Source organism: Plectrocnemia conspersa, unplaced genomic scaffold (assembly GCF_051122295.1).
Source record: "Plectrocnemia conspersa isolate PC_06_02 unplaced genomic scaffold, ASM5112229v1 ptg000012l, whole genome shotgun sequence".
NCBI classification, from domain to species: Eukaryota; Metazoa; Arthropoda; class Insecta; order Trichoptera; family Polycentropodidae; genus Plectrocnemia; species Plectrocnemia conspersa.
In genome coordinates, this window is record NW_028277176.1 from 2,663,762 (window position 1) to 2,674,900 (window position 11,139).

The 11,139-nt window shown below is 27.6% G+C and overlaps 1 protein-coding gene across 1 annotated transcript in view; it reads right to left on the bottom strand.

The window, feature by feature from the left end:
- Positions 1-10,009, bottom strand: part of LOC148227967 (uncharacterized) — a 78,065-nt gene extending 68,056 nt beyond the window's left edge. The window contains exon 1 of the mRNA XM_088200103.1: positions 9,715-10,009. The gene's annotated coding sequence lies outside the window, so the exon portion shown is untranslated. The remainder of the gene's footprint in view (positions 1-9,714) is intronic.
- Positions 10,010-11,139: the final 1,130 nt, after the last annotated feature.

The window sequence follows — 11,139 nt, forward strand, 5'->3', positions numbered from 1 at the left end:
ATTTGTGGAATGTATTAATTGTATATCTATGGATAATAAATATAAAAAACTTTCGTTACATATACACTATTTTTATGTAGTCTTTGTAAAGGTAAAATACTGCTTAAGAACCATTGATTAAATTTATCGCAAATGTTTTATTGACTTTTGAATTATTTAATACTATTTAATTAGAACACACAAATAAATAGTATTAAAATATTCCACTAAAAATAAACAATTACGAACATAATCGATTATATATTTGTATTATTTATAAATTGTATATTAATGAGTAATAAACATTTTCGGTTATTATACACTATTTGTATGTAATCTTCGAGAGTTTCGGAACCACTGTTTTAATTTATCTCAAATATTTTATAGCGAACCACTGTTTTAATTTATCTCAAATATTTTAGTGGCGCAGCAAAAACTATATACCTATAAAACAGTCTCAACTTGTTTTTAAGTAAAACCAATAATAAATAACAGTTCTGTAGACTAATCGCATGTGTAGACTTTTTGGTCTTACATAATTACCAAGAAGTGTCACTACTTAAATTTCCATGACACAGTAAGTTAATTTTAAACCAAAGATCAAAGATCAAAATAGCTTTACTTTACGTTATGTAATCTTCCACAGTGGTATTTTATAAATTGCTTGAAATTTAAAATGAGTAAAGTCTGACTTAAGTTAAATTACTTTTATTGCTCGAATTGACTTACGACCGTAAATGAAGCATCGCTATTTTAATTAAAACTGCCGTGTGTATATGACTTATGTCCATGGAATCGAAAGCACTCATGAACGAGTAATTGACGAGGACTTTTCGAGGCTGATCGCGGTCTCCTTGGCCGAGGAAAAAAAAGCAGCAAGACGCAGAAGAATGCAAATAAGAGCGATTTGTCCGCTGGGAGCGTAATGATACATCGGAGAGACACAGAGATGAGTTCGACGCTCCGAGATACTCGGAGGAGCTCGGTTAAAAGGAAGCGGCGGTAATAATTAACAGGCGATGCTTTATCCGAAGCAAGGGAGATAACGATGGAACTACCGCTGAAGCGATGATCGGGTGAGGCAACAATGGTGCGAAGATGAGCACATGTCTGGTTGGGGTCAAACTTATGTGGGGAAGTTGACTAAATTGATTGCGATTGCATTATATATAGCAGCGGTTTTCAAATAGTTATACAAGATAAAAATAAAGATTGCCATAAATACTCTGTTTTGGTTAAATAGTTTTCAGTTAATTAATACATACTTTACATTATACGCATTAGAGACCACACTTTCAACAGCATCACCTCACAAACGGTTCCTTAATAACCCATCAAAAATAACGAAGCAAAAAACTCCCTACGCCTTTATGTCATTCTATATATGGCGGAGTGAGTATTTTATGGTAGAGTAGCTTCAGCTTTCTCCGTAAGGGGCCATTCTCGTATTATGATTCTGCCACCAAGAGGTGTCTGGTCACCATGAAGTAGATCGGATTTGACTTCCGTTCCACTGAGCTAACTGGCAATCAGACTGAGCTAGCATCATCACGAACTACCATTAGACACCACCATCCAGCGTGAGAATTACATAAATACATAAATGATATAATTATTACAAATCCTATTGTTTCCGTATATGATTTTTTTAGATAAACGCTCCTTCCAAAACAGGATTAGTTGCAAACGTATCTTAACTTTGGCGTTCGAATCTAAGTGTGTGTATTCCAATTTGATTTATGTTTAATTGTGTTTAAATATCAACTTCAACAGCAACTTTCTTTTCCCTTCCGGAAGAAAAGTAGCAATTATGTCGGCAAAACTTGATCTCATCTTGACGAGATACGATCTCTTCACATACGTGTTTATTACTATTGTTAATATGTCTGTAATTTTTTAAAGCAAATTGAATATAATGAATTAAAATTATATGTTGATTATCTTGTTAAGAGGTTATTTACACTTATTTTTTAATGAAGATCTGCAGTGGAAACTGCTGTTAAGTTTTTTTTAATGGGTACGAAAGAAATGCTATGACTTTGATTTATTTATCCAATGAAGCGTAACAAATATTCTAAGAAATCTTATTAATTTTAAATTGGCTAAATTTATTAAATATTCAGCAAATAAAAAAACCATAACACAATATAATGATTTCAATATCATTCTACTCTAATAGTATTTAATCAAATAATTCTGTAAAACAAGATTTAGGGCTTCCTAAACCTGTTTTTAAATGAATCGAGAGCCGGGTATTTTAACGGGTACCCGGTTCTTTTCATTTCAATATAATGTTTATTTTTTTTAAATAAACATCTGTTGTCACACGATTTTAAAGAATCGTCTTTTTTATATTTTGCAAAACCGATTTAGGGATTAGTTAAACCCTTCCGGTGCTTTCAAGAAATCTATTGAAATCACAGCTACATACAGAGTAGATAGTGCTTAGCGGGGTATCGAAAAGGTAAAATGAATTATAATTAAAATTCAAGATAATTCAAGATAAAATTTAAAATCAAAGATATATAATATTCGTAAATTTTAACTCTGGGTCAGTATATAATAGTTGATAAAAATTACCCAAAACCAAACCGGATACCCGGTTCTTTTATAAAAAAATACCCGAGAACCGGGTAATGAATTTGGCGGGTATCTGGATACCCTAGTAGCATTATATGCTGAATTTAATATGTATGTGTTGTGTTTAATTTTCAATTTTGTTTTAGATAAATATTTTAGGTTGCAAAAACTAAAGATATAATAATATATGGTATATATTTAATGATTAAATTATAATTAGCAATTTAATAAATATAAAGTTATTTTTATTTAAATAGAAAATTGAAGTAAGAATATAATTTTATGTTCCACTTAATAATTGCATTAAATATGAAAAAATTTTGATCAGTATTTCCTAAATATTAATTAAAAAAAATTATGTATCATAGCAGTTTTTCCATAAAAATGTCTTATGTTTTTGAAAATTAAAAATTTTCTTTTTTGTTTTAGATAAATATTTCATGTTAAATGAATTTTTGTGGACTCTAAATTATAGTGTAAAAGTAAAAATAAATTCAAGTGAAAATTGGGTAAAAATATTTTCTTGCCCTTTTACTAAATAATTACCATTATTTTTTGAGAAATAAGTGAAAATATTTTTATAAATAATTTTGTTACTAATACTAATAACTCGTTTTATATGCTTATTTCAAAAATGGTATTATTTTTAAATTAAATATTGTATTTTAGATGTAGTTTTGATAATTGAAAATTTTAAATTCTGTTTTGGATGAATATTATACGTTAAAAAACTGTTCATCTTATAATATTTGATAAATATTTAATTTTTGGGTATCCAAATTATATCTAGCAAATTATTAGAAGTCAAAAGTAATTGAAAATTAAAGTCAAAATATTTTTTGATGTTTTATTTAATAATCGCTAACATCTAATCGAAAAGTGAAAATATTTTAATAATAAATATTATTTGCATTTAATTTTATTTTCCAATACCGATAACTCGTTTTATAATATATGAAGCATTATATACTGATTTTAAATCTATATATAATTAGTTGTAATTGTAAGTAATTTTTTAAAACAAATTTATGTAATAATATTTTTTTAATAAAAAAAAACACTCATTTAATTGAGGATTGAGAATATTTTTATAACTTTACTAAAGTTTTTGCCATACAGATAAGATAACTCACAATATAAATATAGCTTTATATATGCTGGTGAACAATTTGTAATATAACTTTACTTAAGTTTTTGCCATACAGATAAGATAACTCACAATATAAATATAGCTTTATATATGCTGGTGAACAATTTGTTAATTGTTATTAAAAAAGTATTGATTTTTATAAATGCTTCAATTTTTTTTTAAATATTTACTTATATGGTAAAAAAGTAGTAAAAAGCTGCACTTTGTTTTTATTATAGATATTTAATACATAGTATATACTGAATCGTTTAATACCATTTTTAGGACTAGATTTTTAAGGGAAAAAAGTGAAAGTTTTGTAAAATATTTATATATACAAAATTATTGATAAAATACTGATTATATTTATATTATACAGTGTAAGAATCATACATTTGATCCTAAAATAAATTATATAGACATTCTGGCTCATTACATTATATATTATAATATATAGCATCATCAATTATAATATAATGAAAACAGTACTATATGAAAAAAAAACGAATTATACAGATGAAATAAATTTAGATGTAAGTGTTATTTTAATGTATTTATTATGGGTAATAAATATTAACTAAAACGCAATTAACTTACATATTTATATCGATAAAGATGTTTATAAATATATAAGATTTTTTAATAAAGAAGTATCTATACAGTCGTAATGTCAACTAATCTCAAAGTTTAACTAAAATGGGGCGTGGCTCGGTTTTAATGAGTTTTCTCGAGTTTCGAATGTTTCCACTACGTCTTTCGTGTCATTTTGCGTCATATTTTGCCTGATAAAACTCGCTTATCTTATAAACTTGAAGTTAGTTTAATGTTTTTTTATTTTATTTACATTAGTAATTTTATTAAAATGTGTGTATATTTGTAATGAAAGACAAGCGAAATTCCAATATACATATATTCTATACATCCGATACATCCATTGCTAGTTTCTTCGTTGGAATTCGATAATTGACTATTACGACCGTCGCAAATTCTTCACGTTGCGCGTCATTGGAATATGAATCGTTGTTTAGATCTAAGATCACAGTAATCTCGCACTTTTTGCGTTGAAAAACACCTCTCGGTTATATGTACCATACAAATTTAATTTATTCAATATTAAACGGGGAAGTTATTTTCGTAATGGTTTCCGTTTTGATTCGTCATTGTATCTACAAGGAATAGAAGTATATATTTTGTAAGCGTTTAGATGGCTTCCCTTCCAATTAAAATACTAAATGTTGTGAAATTCATCATCCTTCTTCATTTACATATTACCTATAGTGGAAACTAGACAGTCTTGCACGTATGCCCACACGTTGAAAAATAGTAACGTCCTTCGCCATAATTTACAAAAGATAGTTCCTGCGATTGTCTCCATATGTTGCACTCGTCAAGCGACAATAAGGTCGTAAAGTATCGATCTAGCTCATTGTGCGACTCATAAATAAACGTGGGTCGAATTAATGCAAAAAATATAAGTGAAGTTGATATTGAAGATAATTGTAGAATAGGTGTCCGGTGGGTGTCGGTATCAAGGCTTAGATAAAAGGAAATGGTACTGCGTATAAATTATTTCGAAACTTGTATGTATATATTTTTTATATATTTCCACGTTAAAATACTTCTAAGGATTTTTTACACGTGTATGTATGTTGTATACACGTAGAAGGGCTAATGATTGATTTTATTAAATCCTGAGGGGAAAAACGCTTCATCTGAATTGGATTCTGTGAAGCCAGTTGATTGTGAACATGAGCAGAAAAAGGATGAAAATAAAATAAAAAGTTCTTTGATTAAATTAAGGCAATAAGGGTGGATTCAATTTGAACTTTTTTATTGTGAGAAAAAATACGGACTCATCAAAACTAATATGTTTTAGCAGTTGAAGGTTTTCTTTAAAACATTTGAAGTAAGGGATGAATTTCAATTATACAAGAATATGCTTAGATTGTTTTTAAACAGTCCAATTAAACATTGAAATTATATATAAAATATGATATACTATTTTACATATCTTTAATATAGAACGATCCATTAAGACTTGTATATAACATTCGTAAAATTTAGGTAAAATATTTGTTTCGGTATTAGCACTTTTTGAAACAATTATTAATAACGCAAATTAATTGAGAAAAACGTGGATAATAATAAATTTTAAAATTGACATAAGTTTCTATAGTTCAATAATTTAAGCTAGCGATGATCAAAATATAATGTACTTTCTTTTTTAATATACATTTTACATAAAAACCAGTTATTTTTAAAACTACTACATTTAACCCTTTGGACGCCAGTGACGTGCCTGCACGCCAAAGCTGTCGGGCCGTCAAACGCCAGCGCGTGCAGGCACGCAAATGTTATTACGGACACATTTATTAATAAATTTGATTTTTTTTCGTTAATTTAATACAGAGACATCTATTAAATGGAATGTGATCATAAATATGTGCAATTTTTGAACCATTCTTTTATTATTTACGATCGAGCATACAAACGTTGTTAGGGCTGCTACAATATTTTTTTTTAATGATAAAAAAAACACAATTTTTTGAATTTGAATTTTGTTTTTGTTTATATTATATCATTATTGCCATATTTACTATTTTTTTAATTTTTTTGACAAAGTTAAAAATTTTTAAATATATGAAGCAGCCGCCATTTTGATAAAAGTTTTTAATTAAAACAACGGAAATTATCGTGTCCTATACAAATATTAAAAACAACCAAAAACATATAATATAAACCACATACAATATAAATTACATATAATATTTGTGTGTGGCAGCCCTGACAGTGGTTTTTAAAACTTGTTATTTCTGTGCTTTTTTTCACTTTTATGTTAAAATTAATAAAAAGGAAAGTAAACAGTGATTTTCCGGGTAAATAATGTTCCTCTTTCATATTAATTTAAAGGGTTGAAAATGGTGGCCTACAGAGCAAATTCATAGAAATTTGCTTGGCGTTCTCATTAATCTCTGAAATTGACGTAACAATTTCATATATTATAATAAAAAAACTAAGATAAAAGCATCATGAGACAAACTCAAAATATTTAAATATTTTCAGTATTATTTCATAGATAAATAAAAATTAAAATCTAAACCCTTAACCTTTAATGTGCCAGGTGCGTATAAATCCGGGTCACCGTGTACGGCTCTTAAGTGCGAAATTCGGATTTATCCTACGTTCAATAAAAAATAATATATAGTGCTGAATTAATTTTTATAAAAAGTCATGTAATTAGTCAATTATACAATAAAAAATAAAACTAAAGCTTTAATTTTGAAAGTGAATATAAATGCAGCACAGAAAGAATATAAACATAAAAAATCTTTAAAATATAGATTTTGTTAAGTGCTGAATTAATTTTCATAAAAAGTCACGTTTTTAGTCAATTATACAGTGAATAATAAAAATAAAGATTTAATACTGAAGGTCAATAGAGATACAGCATATAATGAATAAAAACATAAAAAAAATCGTATAACAAAATCTTTAAATTTATTTTTTACTGAATAATTGACGAATTACGTGACTTTTTATGAAAATTAATTCGGCTCTTAAAGGGTTAAGGTATATTTGGATAAAAATAAGTTCCTCAGGCTTATCAAATTATTTTATATTATTAGTTAAATTAAAACAATATTTTTTAATCAAATATAAATTTAACATCACTAAGATTTAGTGCTTTATTGGCAGTAAATATTTTTATAAATTTGATTAAGATTTAATCTTTAATAAAAAGTGATTTTAAAAACTATTTCCTGGAATTCATGACACTTTTTCTCTAATAATAATATGTACTGTATCATACATATTGTAAATTTTATTTATTTATGCTAAATATAATATGGTATTGTAATATTCATATAATAATATATTAAGATTATATTTATTTAATTGCTTTGACCACAAAAATAACATAATTTGTAAATATTCTGTTGAAATATGACAGGCGTTAAATAAAACGAACAACTACTAAATTTTGAGACATTTGACTGAAATCAATCTATATAAATCATATGTTTTATAAAAAATAAAATCAATAGATGTACAATTTTTTTAAATTATTCATCTGTGAATTATAAAATAGTCATATGAAATTTAAACCTAGGTCTTTCAGGTATTATTCAACAACTTATACACTAGTTCTTGTTTATTATACATTTGTACGTCGCTTTAGAAAAAAAAACTTTTGGCTCATGAGTGAGATAAATTGCTACATACGAGTTGAAAAATAAAAGACTACGTGTTTATTATATACTTTACACATCGGAGTATGTATGTATTATGACACAATCACATATTGAATATTTGTACAATATATTTTAACTCATAAAATTGCAATCAATAATACTATTTAGATTATGATACCAGAATCGATTTGCAATCGTATTCAAACAAAAAAACTGCAGTCGTTCATTGTATAATATGATCTAAATATTTGTACTGGTTCAATTTTATCGATATAAATCTTATAGAAAGCACACAAGATTAAATAATTGTGGTTTTTAATAATTAACATTAACTATATTATATAACAATATTTTTTTTTAGAATTTTCTTATAACACTAATTGTACTATTAAATAGATGAGCACCATCCCACATATTTTTATTATGGAAATATCCAAGCTCATTGAGAAGCTGGATAGGAACGTTTTCCAGCGTTTACGACCTGTTTGTAACGGTAAAGAATTAGGGATGCGATCGCGACTCTCTAAGGCACTCTAAAGTTCAACACTGCAACTTTAAAAGAATAAATATTAGTATTAGCCATGGGCGGTTCAAAAATTGTACGCAAAATAGGATGTAAAAGAATATAAATACAAGGTCTTACGTTTTTTTACTGATATAGAATAAAACACACAATGACAATAAGACATTATCTTATAATGTTTTATATAAATAGAGCATTAAGTCCCCTTCAGAAGGAAAAAAACAGATAAGTACATTCGGCAACAACGTTTCGGATTTCCCGTATACATTTCTATGGAAAATTTGGCATGGCGTTACCTATTCTTGGCAAACGATTCCATTTTTATGTTACGTATGTATACGAAAGGGCACAATCCCGAAAGCGTTATAATTTATTTTTATTGCACCGCGGCCCTTTATCATTCCAATTTCACGCCGGGGCAAACGATTTTCCTATTATGAGTACCAGAAAAATTCCCATCTCGCGCATTCCGTGCCGCAAAAAATATGTACCTATAAATTATTTAGATTTAGTTCAGTACCCCAGAAGAAAATTCGATTGTATGAAATACAAATACAACGATCGATTCTGGTTTTATGAATATCATTATTGTTACAAATTGCGTCTTAAAACGTGTATAAGCATTCGTCTTAATTATTATGAAAATCCCGCACGTAGAACCAATCCGTTGCTAGTTAATTAGCGCCAGTTAAATTTTAACAAAGTTTCGCCCTGTTAATTCTTATGAAAAGGGTTCAAAAGCTCACGAATTGCGGTTTTGTTTTTGCGAGGCACTCTAATCAACGTTTTGTTTTGTATGCAAAAGTTAATTATTCAACAAAAATCAAATATAGAAATATAAAAACAATCAAGGTCGTCGCGTGTTATGGAATTTAAATAATCGACATTGAGCATCGATAAATTCTGCATTAGTTATTCATTCGTGATTTATTATAAAAAAAACAACACAGATATAAATTATTAATACAATTTATTTAATCTTGAGTGGTATAATAATACTAATACCACTCAAGAATAAATAAATTGCAATTAAAAATAAACATTGCAGATGAATTTGAATGTGAGATAAAATAATAATAATCAATCGATTAAATAAATTCAAATTAGATAAATTTGAACGCTCACCAAATTAATAATAATAATCCGGTCGATTAAAATAAATTCAAATTAGAGATAATTCTTGGCATGAATTTGAACACTCGACAAAATAATAATAATAACAATAACACTATGCAAAATAAATTCAAATTAGAGGTAAATGTCGCGAACATGAACACTCAAGCGTAAATAATAATAATAATTTAACTCACACATTCAGCGTCTCGTCGATGTTTTATTTATTTGAATCTCAATTATAATTCTGTCGGCTGATCGGTACACGTGCACTTCGTTGGAATTGTACAATTTGTTATGTTCAACACTTGTTTTCAAAACATATGATTTATTTTTTAGCACATTTCACAATAATTTTATTTTGTCTTATAACACATTTTTGTCGCCGATTGTCAAAGTCGTGTTTATGACAACATATCGAAGGGACACCGGCAAGTATTGAGCCTTTCAAGACTACACGCGACCTACTGCGATCAACACCACGAGGTGAATGTCGTTCGTTCGCTCCCACTCCTACGTACAGCCGTCGCAGTGCCGTTTTGTTCTCGAGGGAGTGGTGTGCGATTTGAACCGATTTCTAATAAAAATACTTAATTAATTCGTGATATTTTTTATTATGTTAATGTATAATATTTGCACGATTCAATTGTTTATAAATAAATATATTCAATTAATTATTTAATTTTGTTTTTTTGTTTATTTGAAAACAGCAATTCAAAAATAACGACGGTAATATTTTTTTATAACCCTTTTAAAATATACATGCTATCTGAACAGGGGGTCGGCTGGACCACAAAGTCTCATTTAAAATTAACATTTTGGGGATAAATTTCAGATGCATTTGTATAATAAAAATAGGAGTTTAGTGACATGTTATTGTACAAACGGACCAAAAAATTGTACCTTATCTGATTTTTTTTATTTCAAAATATCGCGTCTCTGTTCCTGCGGTAAAGGCTAGGACTGGAGCACTTGCCAACTTTATAAATGACTGCCCGACTGTTCGTATGGGATTATGACATTATGACAAATGTCAAATCGTCGCAATGGAAGAGCAAAAAAAGTACGTCAAGTTTGATTGAATGTCAAGGTCATTTTTAATGTTTTATTTGAATATAACATATTGTATATACTATGATATTTTATTAACTTACAGTTTTACACCGTTTGTGCGAGGCAATATAAAGAAAAAGAGCAGAATTTAGAGTAAAAAAATGTATTTTTAACAGCGAAAACGCACCATAAATTTTCTTTGCTCAAAAACGATATCATTATTATACTGCAACTGCTATATTTTTAGTAGAGATTCTATTTAAATTATTATTTTATCTGAATACTGATTATATTTACCCGTTTATTGTCATTATTCAAACATTTGTTAAGTATTCGGGAAGATCTCTTTGTATTGTATATTAGAACAACATATGTAGTATTTTTTATATCGATATACCACTGAATTATCTATAGATCTATTGTGTTATGTTAAATTTATCTTACGTTATTTTTAATAGCTATGTCTATAGCAATTTATATCTGGTAAATTATATATTGAAAAATAAAATTGCAGAAACTCCAAAAAATACTCATATTTCCTAGTTGATACTGTTTAGCAGTAAATCAAA